Genomic DNA, 19,530 nt, shown 5'->3' on the forward strand with positions numbered 1-19,530 from the left:
CAAATTTAATATAATGGTTAAGTCGTTTTCCTCACGTAAGTCATTTTTTTAATTGCTAACAAAATTTAAATAAAAAAATCGGCATTTACAGCTCACATCAACGTGTATTTTTGGTCGTGTACAACGGTATTATGGAAACAACCCTATTTTGAAAAAACACTAAGGGCTACGCCCTTTTTACTTTCTAAAATCGATATTATTTTTCAATTTGTGTATGAGTCAGAGTACTTATGTACCTAATAAGTTGTACCAGTTGGTCACACTCAGCCTCTCTGCATCCCCTTTCGCATTGACTGCTCATCTCCTCCGGAAATCTCTATGTACCTACTAGGGTTTCTTCATAAACCATATCGATAGCTTGAACCATCATATCTAACAACGTGACCAACCCATATGAGTCTTCGCCCCCTGATGATGTTAACTATGTTGGATTTAAACTCAAAAAGCTTAGCGACAATACGGGTGTTCCTCCTTTGATTTGTTTAACCGATGCATATTATATTCTTCACAATATTTTATTTTCGAATACTTGGATAACCTATTCTTGTTTGTCTATCTGGCTACCAGTTTGAAATTCAAACATAAAACAGAAGTATTGGTGTCACTGTCACATTGTATATCGTTTTCTAGGAACTTGTTCCAATTTCAAATACCATACTATATCTAAATGTAGAATGATATGCGCATATAAATGTGAGTAACAAAACATTATTAATTATATATAAAATGAAAATCTCGAAATATTTAATACCTACACAACACATACAAATACTTAAAATACCACCAACAGAAATAATCATGTTAATGATGGTATATTATACATATACATACACCCACGATGGCCGCGTGGCTTAAGTGTCAGTCTATAACGTCGTGGGTTCTAGGATCGAATCCTGGGTCTGACAAGCACACATATTTTTTTTCAATTTGTATGGACCTAATAGGTTGAGCAAGTGGCTGACATCCATTTCTCGTAAAAACAAAATCTGTTAATATAAACGTCCACTCTGTGGAGGCCCATATATTATGATCTTATTAGGATCCGACATAGTCGAGAAGAAGATAATATTAGAATATAAAAAAAAAAAACAATGCAGGCTACTTTGTTAATAACAGCAGCATCCTTTTATTACAATATGGAAAAAAACCTAACGTCACCAAAAAAATTAGAAGAAGCATGGCGTATTCTCATACGTAGAACAAAATATTATAATATGTGTTCCTTTCAATACCGGCAAACATAATACATCGCTGGCGCTACTATGCTTACTTCTCGACGCGTGGATCAACACGTGCGTGATTTTCTCTCTCGTCGAATAATTCCATTCTACTTTACCTAATTAATTAAGTAAAGCTGTTTTCTTGTGAGATGTTCCGAAGGTACGCTTATGAATGTGGGTGGGGTCACGATGTCGACTGGAAATATGTTATTTATAGAAAATGTAGAACAATATTAGATATCCGCAGTACGCACATAATATTCTAAACAAATGTTTCCAAGCAAACAAATAAAAATTTGACCGTTTATATTTTTTTTGTGATGATGTTCCCAATGAAGAGGTTTTAACCGTTGGTCGCCTTCATCCACCGATTCCCTATGAGAGCTCCTTACCCGCCTTCCTTTTACTACATACACAAATCAACGATGTGCTGTAATACAATGGTTAAGTTACGATATCTCGAAAAGTATATCGACGATTAATGTTTATATGAAAATCATATATTTTTTTAAAGAATTTCGTATGGTATTAGGAAACCCGGATGATCTAAAAAATTTTATAAAATATATTGACCCTGGGTGGTGTACCGAATTTTAAATCTCTGGGCATATAGAAAATGTGCGATTTTTAAGCAGGATAGAAAAATGTACCAAAAAGTGCTCATTTTGCTAGGTATCCAAAAATTAAGTAGTGTAGTAGGCCAATATTACATGAAATGTTGGACATACCATGAAAAGACCACAAAAATAATAAAAGCATAACGAATCGGAATAAACGACGCAATGTGACCTAACCAAGTGAATACGTGTATTAATTAAGGCTCTAAGTACCAAAAAGTAGTATTGCCTGTGGTTACAAAAAACTGAGTCAGTGCAGTAAAATTGCATGAAGCAGACCTTTTGAAAAATATGTTTTTACAGTGTGAAGAAATCTCGGCAGCTTCCATAATGTTAGGAATTAAGAACTGGCAAGTATCAACACACCGTCGTCAGCCATTTTATATTGAATGCCGTTGACCACTGCAGTGGTACTTTCACCATTATACCAACGGACTTACAATGTCAACAGATTTAAATATTTTGCTGTATTTTTTTGACTTGCTTGAGGCACTTAGACCATAGTTGACATTATTGGCATTGGTATGTAGAACACTTTTCTATAATAATGTATTTTTTTATTTTTTTGGTACTTAGCGCCTTAATTAATACAAGTATTCAAGTTGCTTCAATAACAATCAAATAGTTTAAAAGGCCACTTGACTAGTGGATAACCACTTGATATTAACGTAGTTTTACAGTGGTATCCAAAAGATCTGAACTATCACAAGACTGCCTTGAGAGCCAAGCTATTGACAAACTCATAAAAAGAAGAAGAAAAAGAAATAGGGCAGGCTTATATCCATCAGTGAATTGATCTCGGCCAATAATAATGATACTGATAATTAGGGATTCCAATCCCGGGATCCCGAGCTGTTTTCGATACCTATGAATCCCGGGATTGATAAACATAATCCCGGGATTTCGGGATTGATTTTTTTATCAATTTTTATGGAAAATAAAATAAAAGCAAAAATATAACAGAAAAAATACTTTTAATAAAAAATAACTACATTAGAAATAAACTGAGTTTGAATGAAGTTTGATTTATACCCATGTGTAGGTTGCCGATTCATTTTATTTTTTCACATGAATTATTAAAAATGAGAAAGATTGGGAAAAAACAATGCTTCGCACTTTTAACAAAGTAATTCTACCATGATACGAGTATCATACGTTTTACGGCAGTTTCATTTTTGGCTGACTAATTAGATTTATGATGCGGAAAGTAGGTACGCCATGATTATTTGTTTTACTATTTGAAATCTCGCTAATCCATTCATTATGTCTTTACTATCAGAAACAGCAATCTCATATTAAATTCACATTATTATTTATATTACAATATTATTTACTCCATTAAACTTGTGTATTTCCAAAATTGAACGTATACAATATTCACAATAAATGTCTTAAATAGTATAAATTATACTAGATTTATTTTTGACCGATTTTATCAATGTTATTATTAACAATGGAAAAAAATGCCAATCCCGGGATTGTCAAATTGTAATCCCGAAATCCCGGGATCAGAATTTTGGCTCGGGATTGGATTCACTACTGATAATCGCATGGCCCTAACTCCTAAAGCGGGCTCCCAGGCCAGGATCTACGTCCCTCTACCTATCTTTAAGGTTAAAGGCAATGTGATTTTCTACAATAGTATTCTACAAGTGGTTTCAACGGAACCCCAGGGTTAAGGGTATTTCGTGTAATTTTATTGATTTTTAAATAAATCCAGTTGATTTATTGAATTGCCGGCACTCTGCATAATATCATGAAGCACTGATTGCGACCTTTTGTCGTAAGCAAGTCACATGTAACCCTTCGCCATATTGCATAAAAGGCCATTTTGTAAGTCAGGAAACACACTTATAGCGCATGTACAAGTGTATGTATTTACCGTCGGCAATAGTGCTTATTTTAAAATATCGTGACAATGACTATTTACACGTAAAAGTGCTGACTATCTCTCCAATAGCATTCTCCAAGAGTAAGCGAGACGCGATGTTGTCATTTTATAGTACCTACTATTTGACAGGAAAATCGGTGGACCTCAAAATGAGTAGTTCGTTCTTTTACCAGCAGGTTCGCCATTATCGTTCTACTGCGCAGGCGCAGATCTTACTTGCGCATTAAAATTCAGAAGCTTCCAAACTTGTTTAATTCATGCACGCAATCTTGCCAACTGCAGGATAATACTTGTTTATCCATACATTTTCTTACTGTGAACAGTAAGTCCATGCACATGTAAACAGGATATTAATTTAAGTACACGAATGTATACAAAAGTGAATTATCATTCAGTCTTTCAGCGCTAAAGACGAAGATTATGTGGCCATTAGATATACTTAGCATGCTAATTAAATGTGGTAATTAATTAGTAATTATCTAGTCAGCAGTCAATGTGTTTTATATAAATCATTATATCTATTTAAATTACATCACACATCCACATATTTTAAAATGTTAATTATGTCATAAAGGAAAATAGCACCACAGGCAACTTTTTTAACTACTAGAGAAAAATTATGGTGTGTGTTTTTTCACTTACCTGGTCGACTTGCCACGCCAGGTCCCGTCGAAGCCCGGGACCCCAGGCTAGAGCCCTGTCAGCCCCCCCTTTGTGGGGATCATGGATCATCGTCACTGACACTACAACTCAATTAGGTATTGGCCGCTTCCATTATCCTTTGTCTACCGCAAGGTTTCTTCACTGAGCTTTAAGCATGCTTTCTGCACATCAGTTTAAATCTCCCGACCCTTATTTTTTACCTCCAGTATATTGGAGTAAGTGGAGCCTTTTAGGTGGTAGTTGGGAAAGTCATCCATCCTTGATAGATGACCTGTCTTCATATCCCCCCTTAAAAAATGAATTGATAGAGGGATTACTGTATAACGCATATCTTCACTTAGACGTTTTCGAAAACCCTTCTCAATATTTTGCCGTGAAATATTTCCATTTTAAAGATACTTTGGAATTTCCGTTGTCGGAAATAAATTTTCCAGATGGTCCTAACTAGGAATTTTTATTTTTTTGTAGTTCATTGCTATAAACCTGCACATGTCAGTTGCGAAGTCTCCTTACTGGGCGATTATTTAAAGCCTACATTAATACAAATATTTTTTATAACACTGACTTATACTATAAATATTCTGTATCAGACTTATGGCACGAACACATTGCCAGAACGTGACAGCACGTAACGTGGTGGTAATGAATTCGGGCCATTACATAACTATCGATACGTAATATAAAGTAATTGTGCTCATAATATATCTCCCTACAGATGCGTAGCGTCACATATTTCGTCCGTTCAAAGGCAGGCTGTAAGAGGTAAAGGCGTTCAAATGTTGTAATAATCTGTACGTAAATTTGTCATAATTGTATTGGGGTTTGAAGGCTTTTTCATTTTCGCCCTTCAAGCAAAAAAGGTATTTCCTACGTAAAGCAATATTTCATCAATTTTAAATATTTAAAAAATAACTATTTAATAACCATCTATATACATAGTGAAGATTTGCATTAACAGATTTTTGTTTTACGACAAAATATTGATGTTAGCCATTTGCTTAATCTATTAAGGCCATACTCTAACTGCAAATACATATCGAAAAAAAATATGTATATTTGGCAGACCTATAATTAGAACCTAAGACCCACGACATTATAAGTCGACGAGGTAGCCGCTCGGCCATTGTGGGTACACGTTTTACCAATGGTAACCAATGGGAATAATAATATGTAGTCAAAATTCTTTGGAGGGAACATTTTTTTATTTGAAGCAATTCTTTCAAACTCGATTCCATTTTTACTTATTTGATATTTTTTATGTTGATTCTGTATATACGTTGCTATCATATTATCATGTACCTAATATTATGTAAAATGTCAAATCTAACTTCGTCTGTTCATTAAATAGTTCGTTATAATATTTTACAACTAATTTGATCTAAATGTTTTATTAATTTTAATGACGTTAAGGACATTTTATTTTTCTAATTGTTTAGAAATATTTCTTTTATTCAATATTGAATATTCACAAGGTTTTAAAAATGTTTGATTATTTATGTAAATAACATATTTAACTAAAGTTTGTATAGTGAAGGACAGAACTGGTGACAAGTTCGTTCTATACTCTATAGTAATAATATGGAGATAGTTTTTGTTCCAGTTGAGTATGAGACTATTAAGTATTTACGCGTTTATCTGGTTTCGTCACGTCAAGTTTCTCGATTTTTTAGTATTATAATTGAAACTTATAAACTGAATTCAAATTTTACGTGTGATTGTGTAAATGGATAATAATTATATAAACAATTTGTGTAAAAATGGCTTTTAAAAAGCACTGACACAGGTTTGTACGGCAAACGCTCTATATATTATTCCAAATACTAGTAAGTATTTTAGAATAAGGTTCGATAGTAAGTATTTTTTTATACTGGTAGTAAGTATACTTAATCTTCAAAATCGATCAGTTTTCTCACCTCTACTAGGTGAGCCTGTTTATTGTTGGTATATAAAAATTCTTTGTTTAAAAATTAGTGAATTACGTGTGACAAAAAGTTTTCAAATCACTGACTCTGAAGGAGCGGGTTGTGCCTAAACAAGAAAGTCGCATTTCTCATTGTTTTGTAACCCAAGACGTCTATGTAGAAATAACATTAGTCACATCGTTTCACGGTGTTGTTATTATTTAAGGGGAAGGATAAGCGACGTTAGTTTTGGCGTGTCAAAATAATATATTATTTTATCCGCTACCCGCGGCTTTGCTGAATGATTTATAATGAACTCCATGCATGATTTATTGTGAAATAAATTCACAACATATCATCTACTAGTAATATTGAATTACCAACTAATAATGAATGAAATTAATGCTGTTATTTGGTTTACATAACTATTACAATGAAAAAACTAAAAGCAAATATAATATGTTTGGGGGAAACGGTTCATAATAATTATACAATAAATAATATTTTATAACTGTGTAATAGTTATTTTAGAAATTCAATTTAAAAAAAATAACAAAATTTACACTATTTTACAACGTTTTTATTAGCTCGTATTCTTATTTGTCCGGTGGTTGTTTATCCGGTACAAATCTTGCAATCGATTTTTAACTAACTTCCCGACTAGCTAGACATTTGAAACTTTTAGAATATATCAGAACACGATGCCAATGCATTCTTTTAAAGTTATTTAGGAAGAAATCTGTAATCCAATCTACTATTATTGGTTGCTAACTGGGTGGTCCTAGCAACTAAAGTATTAATATCGTCGGTGTTTTGTAAAAAGGGTGAATTAACCAAAATGCTACTTTACAGGAGGAGGATTTTTAACTTTTGACATTTATTTGTTTTTTACCTGTAGATGTTTATAAATATCTAACAAGTTTATAATAAAGCTTAGAAAGAATACTGTCATTATAATAGGTATTATTATATAATATTTTAAAAGGCCCAATACGTCACATTTGCTTTTTATTTCGTAATTTTAATTAATTTAATTTTAGTCGACTATCGTTTTTAAGTACTTTTCTGTTGAGATAAAAATTCGCCGTTTTTACACAATAAAGCTAGCAGGGTACATATTGTATTTTCATTAAAATCTCGATTTCGCCAAAATGGTTGATTCGCCCTTTTTACAAAACACCGACGATATATACGTGCGTTACTATGGAATTCGAAATGATATTTCAGCATTCTATATTTGAAGCGCATAATTTCAAAAGCCCCTAAACGATTTTAGGTAGTTCTGAGAAAAATGGGAAAAACGATTTTAGGTAGTTTTGATAAAAATGGGAAAAAATCATATCTATTAAATTTGTGATCTTTATGTATTTATTTTTTAATTTGTTACATTCTAAAGAGTATTTTGGCTTTCCATTTTAGCGGTATTTGAAAAGCACACCCAACCATTTTAGCGGATTATGAAATTTACCCTTATTTTTGATCATACGTATTGACGAATTTTGGCGTTTTTTAAAGTTCAATCTTAAACCAACATATAGGTCATAAAAATATCCATCTAACTACATATCTAACTCAAAAATTTTCAAAAACCGTTTTAGGGGCTTTTGAAATTAGGCGCTTAATTTGTTTGTTTTTTATTTACTTCATATCAAGTACAAGTTTGAGCATATTGAGCATAATAATTCAACAGAAAATTTAAAAACGTTACATATAAAAAAATATTTTTATCTTGTAACTATTTAAATTGCTGTCATTTGCATTACGGACTGAAACTAGTTAATTAATTTTATTATTCTTGCATATTATTTTACATTGGGAATATTTTTCAAGATATTGTAAACATTTATCAGAAAGCAATAAAAGACACTTTAGATGACTTTAAATATATAAATACTACTTTTACATACACAAACTATCACTGGCGAAAGGTGGATGTAGGCTGTAAAGATCCGACATAAATAGTGCATACTAAACTTTGTTAGGCATGCGTATTTTGTTTTCATTGACTGCAATTTTCAGTTTAGTGTTGGTTAGTTTTAAAATACAATTAAACCCTGCTTATATCAACCCAAGCATTTTTTTTTGGTACTGTTCGGATATCAGGAATACAGCGGAAAACACATTTTGAAAATACCCGATATTTGGATTATTTGTTAGTTTGGGTTAGTTTAGGTTGGGTTAGGTTAGGTTAAGTTTGGTTAAGTTAACCTAAAAAATAATCCAGTTTATCGGCTATTTTCAAAATGTGTTTTCCGCTGTATTCCTGATAACCGAACAGTACCTTTTTTTAATTGAACTATTTTTTATTCCATCTATTATTATGCATCAGAAGATTTAAGAATGTAGTATTCTTTATTGAATACACATCATTTTATAAACCTCAGAAATATACATTTTAGAAAGGGATGTTTTTTTAACCCCTCATATAAATATTTTTTCTGAGTTTTCTGAGATCTCTAAATTATATACATTTATAATATTAATAGTACTATCGACTGAAGGTACTTGATGGAATTTTAATTTTAATTCTAATGGATTCAAGCTCTGTACTATTCCATTTAAGTCGTTTTTTGCGACCCGGGTTTCGCCTTTCGGCATCTTCAGGCGCCATGTACACTCACCAAAGGTAAACACACACCGACAACGAGCTCTCCTTTGGTGAGTGTACACGGCGCCTGAAGATGCCGAAAGGCGAAACCCGGGTCGCAAAAAACGACTTAAATGGAATAGTACAGAGCTTGAATGCACTAGAGTTTATATACATTTATTATGTGTTTTTTGTGAACTGTCTACATTTTCTGTGACGTAAATTAATTTATGGACTAATTAAGATGCAGATTGATAATACTTCCGTTTCAAAATGTTGACTTTTAATTCATTGATAATTTATATTAGCTAACTAACAATATTCATACACTTATAATATTATTTAACTCAATCAAGTCAAAACTAATAACCTGAAAATTGCCAAATGCGGTTGTTTTGAACTTCAAAGTTAAATCGGAAATTAATTAACTCACGACTAAAATAACTACAGGTTGTTTTTGGATCAAAATTTATTATCATTTCCAAGAGACATGACGTCATACTTTATAAACTAATAATTATGTATTTTACTTAGCAATATTTTTAATCAGTTTTGCGTCTTCTATGGAATCTTGTCAAATTATAATTACGTGAAAAGTGGTGATTTTATTATCATCGAACGATAAAATTTTATTCTGTGATTTATTTATAATATATTTTTGATATATTTTTTTTATCTACATCTAAATAATTACAAGATAAAAAGAACTTTTTTAATACAACGTTTTTAAATTTTCTGTTGAATCATATAAACTTGATTTGACTAGCTTAAACGATCAAAAAAATGTGTACTTGATAGAAATAATACTGAAATGTCTTAGTGATTTCCATAGTAACGCACGTATATATTAGGTAATATTAATAACTAAGTTGCTATGACCCACTTAGCAACCAATAATAGTTTTACTTTTTACGGATTTCTTCCGAAATAACTTTTCATACAAAACAGAATTAACTGAGAATGAATTCAATTCTACTTAAAGATGGCTAAAAGTATTAAAAAATGCATTGGCATCGTGTTCTGATAAATTATAAAAGTTTTAAATGTCTAGCTAGTCGGGAAGTTCGTTAAAAATCGATTGCAAGATTTGTACCGGATAAACAACCACCGGACAAATAAGAGTACGACCTAATAAAAACGTTGTAAAAATAGAGTAAATTGCAGTACATCTCCCTTTTCGTGTCAGATCATCAATGTCTTAAATATTGAGCCAATTATACAGTTTGCGTATCCACAAGAATCTCCTTCTGCCCTCACCTTTCCTTATATTATGAGGCCGAGTAAATGATACTTATTATTCAGTAAAATTTCACCGAAGTATGCAGCCTTTTTTACTTGATAGTACCTAATAAATTATCTTGTTATATTGGCTCTTATAATCTTAAAATCGACTCATTGGTAATGTCATCAGTCCAGGAAATATATTCACCATACGCCGATACAACCACATTTCAAAACACTCTAAATCTTTCGATGGTTTTTTGTTTGTTGTGTGAGAAAAGAATAGAAAATTTAAATTTGTGATAATATAATATATACACACCATATTCTCAGATATTTAATTAACAAATAAGACAATTATTATCTGTTGAGTTAGAATATTTTAGTCTTGTATTCTTTGCATAGCGATATTTGCACGTGTATAAGTAGACGTCACGCAATTTATATTTTGCGATATCACGCATCGGGAATTTATAGCAATATCACCTTTGTTGTAATGGCGTTAGAACAGTGTTTCCAGTGTCAATGTTCATTTGAACGAACCCGTTCGAACGGAACCATTCGGCAGACCCGACAACAAGTATTGGGAATTTATAGCAATATCACCTTTATTGTAATGGCGTTAGAACAGATTATGCCATTCGGCAGACCCGACGAAAAAGTGGGTGTCATTATTTTTTCCAGATGATTCGTCCATATTAATGTCATTGTATTTTCCTAACAATTATATCATGTATTACAGAAATATTTATTTACTGGTCGCTACATATAAAATAAACAAAACCAATGAACTTTATGCAAGTAGTAATTATCTAATAATTAATATATAATAATTAGTCATAATTAGATTAGGTTAAATAAAAAAAATGTGTGGTGTTTCTATACAAAAATAGTACGTGAATGTAAGCCATAGAATTTCAAATTCCGAGAACCAACAGAATGGTTTAACCATGTCCGATCCTAATAAGATCATTGGGTCTTCACATAGTGGAGGTTTGTAATAACAGACTTTTGTTTTATGAGAAATCTATGTTAGCCACTTGCTCTACATATTGGGTCCATAGGTTCAAGCTATTAGACATATATCGTTTTTCAATTTGTGTATGAGTCAAAGTATCGACCTAAAAGATTGAGCAAGTGGCTGACGTCCATTTCTCGTAAAAACAAACATCTGTTAAGGGGGAGAGGCATGCCAGCAGAGAACCTAGAGGAGAAATACGAAGCTTGAAATTTGAGATTTTTTTTTTTGATAATTTATAATTTCAACTGTATTAATTGATAAATATGTATCTGAAAACATTAAAAAGATTTTTTTTAATTTCAAATATAAACTTACAATTATCGTAAAAAAAATGTAATAAAATGTGAATTCGTTGCATGGTCATATCTTATTATTACATTATATATTATAGTCATATTTATTATTAAAATTTAGTTTATTAAGTTTTTAATTTTTGACTAATTCATTGTTTTAATATTTTTTATATTTATTTAAAAAAAAACATCAATTTTTATAAAAAAAAACTATATAGAAACTATAACTTGAAATCCTTTTTATTTATATCAAAAATTTATTTCAGGTATGGTCCCAATATTGAAATATGAATTGTATTAATTGTAAATTATCAAAAAAAAATCTCAAATTGCAAGCTTCGTATTTTTCCGCTAGATTCTCTGCTGGCATGCCTCTCCCCCTTAATACAAACATCTATTCTGTGGAGGTCCATATGATCTCGTTAGGATCGGACATGGTCGGAAAATTTTTCCATAATATACTCGTATGTTGCTGACCTCGTTCATTTTCTCTAGAATTACTTGCAGCTCATTTTAATTCTCTTCTAATGGACATAAAATCGTATTGTGCCGTGCATTTATGATTAAATTTAGTTGCAAAATTGTCGAATTTCGCAGAAACCTTGTTAGTACAGCGACAGTTTGAAACTTGGGCAAGTATGTGACGAAGTTTTAAGTGATGTGACTTGAGAACTTACAACTTTGTACCGGTTAGTATGCAGTAATATCGTAAAACATTCCTACAATGATGTTAGTTTACATTATTGTCCACTATTTGAATTCTTCTTGGACCTCATTTAGAATGACAAAATTTTGATAATTGTGTCGCTAGATTTCAAAATCAGCCAATTCCATAATATATGAATAGGAGAAAAACACCTTTTTGTTTTCTCAAATACACAGTTACAAGGGTGAAAGTTTATATTATTTCAAGTGTAGAATATTTAAAATTAATAAATTTCACATTTTGATAATGCAGAAATGTTAGAAAGCAGTAGTTTTTCAGCAGTTCACAAACAAGTCAAAAATACCTAAAGGTGGACTTGGCTGATTTTGAAATGTAGCGACACAATTCGAGTGCTTAAAGTCAGACAACGTTATCTACAAAAAAGTGTTTTTTTGTTTTTTTGAGATAACGTTATTTTACATTTACGTGATACATGATAGTCAAACAACGTTATATCAATCTTTTCTAATTTTTTATTAAATCGTCAGTAAAGTTTAACGCTAACTACATAAGTTACCCTTGTTTTCATATTTTTTTTAAACTATCCCTATAAATTTTAACATCATCATAAGCAACATAAATGTACAATACACAATAAATTATAAAATATTATTATTAGGTTTTAAATAAACATTTCCCTTGTTGAGTTACAAGAATCTAAAATAACGATTTTTGGCTCTCCTGTAAAGTTGCACTTTTGTATATAGTGTTGTTTGACACTAAGCTCTCGAATTATACTCACTTGTAGAATAGTAACTGAAGCAATAATCGAAATTTAGATTCTGCCCTCTCACTCTCGCCATAAAAAAAAATAGTTCTACACTTAAATCATAATCTCTCTTCTTGGTCTTTCCTTAGTATTAATAATAGTTGATGCAAACACACTTTATACTTTCACTATGTATTATGACCATGGCCCCCACATCCTGAACCGGGCCCCCAGGCTAGGATCTTTGGTGGGCCCCTTCCCTATCGTTAAGGATAAAGGGAGTGTGACACTCTACAGTAGCGTTTTCTAAATGGTGTACGCGGTAAAATTAATATGTACATTTTAGTGTTTTCTTTTTGCATATCTTAATATATTCATTATTGAATCATGGAGTTGTCGAGTATCGATACAAAATTATAAATTTTATCGTACAACCACATAACTTTAAATAATAACATTATTGAAGGAAGCAGGCGACTTTTTTACTATTAAAGCATATTTGTGATGTGTCTTTATCTCACTTATCTGGTGACTCGTCTCGCCGGGCCCCTCCTGAGTCCGGGCCCCCAGGCTAGAGCCTTGTCAGACCCCCCCTTGTGAGGGCCATGATTATGACACATGGCCATTGACAATCATGCTATAATTGTATATTATGTTTTCTTAATAAATACATAAATAAATTCACTACCTGTATCAGTATTTTGTTTTCGAGAAAATCCCTTACAAATGTAATACATTGTATCTACTTACATAAAATAGTAAACTATGATATATAATACAAAGTTTTACGTCCACAAAGTGTTGCCAGCTATACTATAATAATATTTATTGTTTGTACAATAATATGGGTGCCTGAATATGTACGATAATAATTATTATTATATATTATTGTTTTGAAAAACAAAGAAAAGTCTTTGTATCTGATCTAGCCTCTGGGCCCGGGTTCAGGAAGGGCCCGGCGTGGCGAGTCGACCAGACAAGTGAGATGAACACCCATCACAAATTTGCTTTAATAGTAAAAAAAAGTCGCATACGGCGCTATTTTCCTTCAATAATGTTATTATTTAATATTATTACGTGGTTGTACGATAATTTTTTTAATTGTGTTTACTCGACAACTCCATAATTCAAATGGATGTATTAATAATTACAAGATAAAAAGAACTTTTTATATACAACGTTTTTAAATTTTCTGTTGAATTATTATGCTCAATATGCTCAAACTTGTACTTGATTTGAAGTAAATAAAAAAAAACAAATATAGAATACTGAAATGTCATTTTGACGCTTCATTTTGATTTCCATAGTAACGCACGTATATATTAACAATTCAATTGCTAGGACCACCCCCTTTGCAACCAACAATAGTGGATTGGATTACGGATTTCTTCCAAAATAAGTTTCCATACAAAACAGAATTAACTGAAAATGAATTCAATTCTGTTTAAATATGGCTAAAAGTATTAAAAGAATGCATTGGCATCGTGTTCTGATATAATCTAAAAGCTTAAAATGTCTAGCTAGTCAGGAAGTTAGTTAAAAATCGATTGCAAGATTTGTACTGGACAAACAACCACCGGACAAACAAGAATACGAGCTAATAAAAACGTTGTAAAATATACAAAAAACACTAAATATACACATTAATTTTACCGCGTACACCATTATTTTGGAAAACGCTACTGTAGAGCATCACACTAAATTTATCTTCAGCGATAGGTAAGGGGCCCGCTAATAATCCTAGCCGGCGGGCCCGGTTTAGGATGTGGGGGCCATGTATATCATGGAATATCTTAAGCTCGCAAATTTGATACTGAAGGGAACATTTAAAAATTACTCATAGCTGTTTTTGTTACGGAAAAGAAACCAAAAAAAAATCTCGTAAAGAACATTTTTTGCAAAAATACTGAATTTTGTACTAAATTTGGTAACATTGATTTTATGAAGCTTTTAACCACTACTAGTCGTGCCTAAGTACCTGCTTACGTCCTATCGCGTTAAACGGAGTGCAAAAGTTTAATGGTGCTGTCTAATGTAGGTAATACTAGGTACCTATATATAGGATAACATCTATTGGCAGACTCTGGTTGCGCCGATGTAACACAATGACTAAAAAAAGCTCTAATATACTGCACACGGGGTAAAATCGAAGGCATTTACACATATGTAAATTGAGAAATATTTTTTCATTAAGGGTTGTGTTTCCGCCCGTTAGCGTTTGCATTTCTGTTGAATTCATGTAATACAACATAAGTCAATTTCGTCGAAAATGGGCTTTAATAACCATTTAATACCGTTTTTTCGCACCAGCAAGGACATAAATCACCAATAAATTTTAAGCTGTCAGAAAATATTTTTTAAATAGAGCATAAGTTAAATATTATAACTAATAAATGGGACATTGAGCATAATCACAACTGTACATGTGCATGGATTTACTACCAGCAATAAAGTGTTAATTAAATTTTTGCGACAATAACTACTTTAGATATATACAAACATACTGATTGTCTTGCCAATATCATTTATCAAGTTTATCAAGTACTTAACTGTGCAGTTACAGACCTAGAAACTTATCTATAGAATAGATGAGGAGCCACTGTCGAAACTACCCAATCAAGACTCGCAACTGGACAGAATCTGACATTCGAATGACGTTTTTAAAATCACGTCCATATGATAGTTCGTAGTTCCATTTTTTGCCGTTCTTTAGATAAGTTTGTAGGACTGTAATAGTTTGTATTATTTCCGGCATGCATATGCGCATAATAAGTCACGCACGTTCAATTCAATTCAATTCAATTCAATTCATTTATTTTTTAACATATTGTGGACATTACAAATTATAAGTTTAAGACGTTCACAACATGACATTTAGAAACAAAGATATATAAATATAACAGTATTACATAAAAAAAGAGATATTTCAGTAGATGAATTAGATAGGTACAAGGAAGTACACCGGATGAGCTAAGCAGACCCTATTTTAAGATTTTATAAAACAACATCCACCTTAACTCATTCTCACGTAGGTGGAATATATCAACACCCGAAGCAATTTCGTTGAACATAGTTATCACTCTCCCAATTGGCATTACCAGTGGCAGGTTGGTTCTGCACCTTGGGAGAATAAACAACTGGTGGTCTCTATTTCTAAGATAGTTATCAGGGACACACAGGTCAACACTGCCCAGAATGGCAGAGTTCTCATTTATACCTTGTATAAGTCGAAAAAAATACGTAGCTAAATAAAGATTTCTTCTAAATTGCAGACTGCAGTATGTAAGCATGCCTAAGAGAAAGTCAGTTGGATAAAGCCACGGATAGTATCCATACAACCTCAAGTAAAGGAGTCTCAAGAATTTCTTCTGTACCCTCTCCACCATAAGGCCATATTTCAACTGGTGCGGTGCCCAAACAATAGACCTACTCTCAAGTCTGCTTCGAACTAAAGAATTAAATAAAAGTTTTAATACCGTAACATCTGAAAAGACCCGGGAAGTACGCATGACGAAGCCCAACATTTTAAGCGCTTTGTTACAAATGGTAACTATATGGCTAATAAATGTCAGTTTACTCTCAAACGTAATGCCAAGATCCCTTACAGATGATATTCGTGACAGAACTCTGCCATGCATCGAGTATTGGAAAAACAACACTTTTGAGGCTCTGGTAAACGATAAAAGATTGCATTTATCAATATTGAATTCTAGTTTGTTACGCCTGCCCCAATTTAATACAATATCCATATCAAGTTGGAGCTGACGACAATCGTCCAAGGTGACAACCTCCAAAAAGAGTTTCAAGTCATCAGCGAACAACAAAAACATAGCATTTTTTATTACCAATGCTATGTCATTTATAAAAATCGTGAACAGCAACGGCCCTAAGTTTGAGCCCTGGGGGACACCAGAAAATGTGTAAAAGGTCTGTGACTGATAAAGGCCGTACGATACGTATTGTTGACGGTTCCTAAAATAACTCCCGAATAGTTTCAAAAATCGATCCGACAATCCAATAAGTTGGAGTTTTTCCATCAGGATGTCATGATCGACCTTGTCAAATGCTTTCGAGAAGTCATTGTAAGAACAGTCAACCTGGTGGCCTCTATCCAGTGCCGATGACACATAATCGGTAAATACCATCAGGTTAGTTTCCGTTGATCGGCCTGCTCTAAATCCATGCTGTTCATTTATTATGAATGACTCAATTTTTGGATAAATCATGTTGTGCATAATCATCTCAAGAACTTTTGCTGGTGCAGAGAGAACAGCTACCGGCCTGTAATTCTCCACTGATGACTCTGTACCACTCTTATGGATTGGAGTAACCTTCGACATCTTCCACGTTTCCGGGAAGATACCTGTCTCCATTGCGAGATTAAATATATATGAAAGCGTGCCTTTAACGAAGTCAATACAACCCTTTAAAAAAAATGTAGGAACATAATCAGGTCCCAAAGAGCGAGTATTCTTCAGTTTTTTAATAAACTGAAGTACATAGCCCTCATTAATTGAAAAAATATCGACGGATTGGGCACCACATGACGGTTTTCCTGACGTTGAGGCAACATCCAGATTTGGAATACTACTTGCAACTATCATGCACACTATCACATAAATTTAGAAACCTCTAAACTTTTCTGATCCATGCATGCAGTATTGCAACTTGCATGATAATGGGTGTTTATTTTTACCACGTTTTTATTAGCTCGTATTCTTGTTTGTCCAGTACAATTTTTTTCTTGTTTGTCCAAGATTTGTATTGGACAATTAAAGATTTTTAACTAACTTCCCGACTAGCTAGACATTTGAAACTTTTAGAATACATCATAACACGATTACAATGCATTCTTTTTATACTTTTATTCATCTTTAAGCAGAATTGAATTCATTTTCAGGTAATTCTGTTTTGTATGGAAAGTTATTTCGTAAAAAAATCGTAAAAAGTAAAATACTATTATTGGTTGCTAAGGGGATCCTAGCAACTTAATTATTAATATATACGTGCGTTACAATGGAAATCAATATGAAATGTCAAAATGACCTTTCAGTATTCTATATTTCTTCAGTATTTTTATCAAGTACAAAAAAAAGTATTTAATAATACATAGAATTGTCAAGTTTATATGATTCAACAGAAAATTTAAAAACGTGGTATATACAAAGTTCTTTTTACCTTGTAATTATTTTTATCACAAGTATCCTATTATTTATTCTCTGCGATTTATTAAACAGAATTTTACTAATATATAAAAACACGCCATGGATTAATGCTATCAATATAAATAATTACTGAGGTGGACGCTCAATATGGAAGCAAGTAATCAAACGATGGTTTAACATTGACATTGTTTAACGTTGAAAGAAACGTTGGACTCTATCATAGGGGGCGTTATAAAATATCAGGATCTTAATCAATTTAAATAAAAAGGAAAATACAATTTAGCTTTAAAAATAAACAGCTATACACTGAGTGTATAGTTGAGTTAAAAACATTTTACACTAAGTGTATTTTTTTTTTTTTAATTTAATTTCGTTTCTGGATTTTTACAACATTTTACTCCTCCTGTAAAAATATTCAGTTACGAAGTGTCAATGTTAGTACTTGCTAAAAAAAATAATAATTGTTATCAATAACACTTTACACTACATACTAAAAACGTTTAAGAATCGCTATCAAGTGTTTCACTGTAAAACTATCGTGTTACACCGTCTATTAAAATAAAAAGTTATACTTTTTGTCTTCACAACATCAGTTTATCTTTTAGTTGAAAGAATATTGAATATCATAATTTTGCTTTGATGTAAAGTGTGATATTAAATTTAATAAAACATATTTCAAAATACCAAGTTTCTAAGTCAAAAGAGCGTTAGGGCATTTTGATGAAATTAGTTAGTAAATGATTTTTATTGATTGTATAGGTTTCTTAAACTGTCCAATAACGGGATCTGTCGGGGCGTTACTAGCCGCAGGGATATTATAGGCGTTGAGAACAATAAGGCCTTGTCGTGCGCATTCCATCTACATGAGACTCCATTAAGCCGTCCACATGCACTCGTGACGTGTCACCTGTTGCGCGACAAGCGCAAGCATTCGCCAAACTCTCGACAACGCGATGTTTTTATAGCGATTTCAAGATGAATTACGACCGCTTAGAGCTTGAAACGACAGCTTTATGGCCATTTCAAAATTAATTACGTCACCTAAGTTGTACAATATCGAGAATATATCTTGCCAGTATATCGCGAGATATTAAATCGCAAAGGAGCCGTATGTCACTTTTGAGTTTGCTTTTAAGTTTTCTGCTACTTACTGCTAAATGAATCGCGTTATATGGACGCAGCATAAATTTGGTACTCGAGCATAAAGCGCGGTGAGACATGCGCCATAAAATAGACAAGGCCAAAGCTATGCTCACAAAACCATAAACAAATTGGGAGCAGAATACCATGTTTATTCTTCTCATTAGCTGTAATATTTCGATGGCCGGGGGGAAAAATCACATCAGACAATATTGCATGTTTTTCAGGACGCAGTCTGGTGACATTTTTTTTTTCAAAGAAATCTTTCCCTAATTTATAAAAAAAATATGATTTCAAAATAGGTCATTGATTTATGCAACATTATTTTTTTAGAAAAATATAAAATCATAGGCAAGTAAAATAATAATAATAAATTATATAAAAAAAATCTTAAAA

General features: G+C 32.2%; 1 protein-coding gene across 1 annotated transcript in view; it reads left to right on the forward strand.

The window, feature by feature from the left end:
- The window catches only part of Neto (Neuropilin and tolloid-like), a 147,560-nt gene that overhangs the window by 48,915 nt on the left and 79,115 nt on the right, over window positions 1-19,530 (forward strand). The gene's annotated exons all lie outside the window — the stretch shown is intronic.

The sequence above is a fragment of the Rhyacophila brunnea genome, unplaced genomic scaffold (genome assembly GCF_057557595.1).
Source record: "Rhyacophila brunnea isolate RB1 unplaced genomic scaffold, BYU_Rbru_1.0 scaffold_12, whole genome shotgun sequence".
Classification (NCBI taxonomy): domain Eukaryota; kingdom Metazoa; phylum Arthropoda; class Insecta; order Trichoptera; family Rhyacophilidae; genus Rhyacophila; species Rhyacophila brunnea.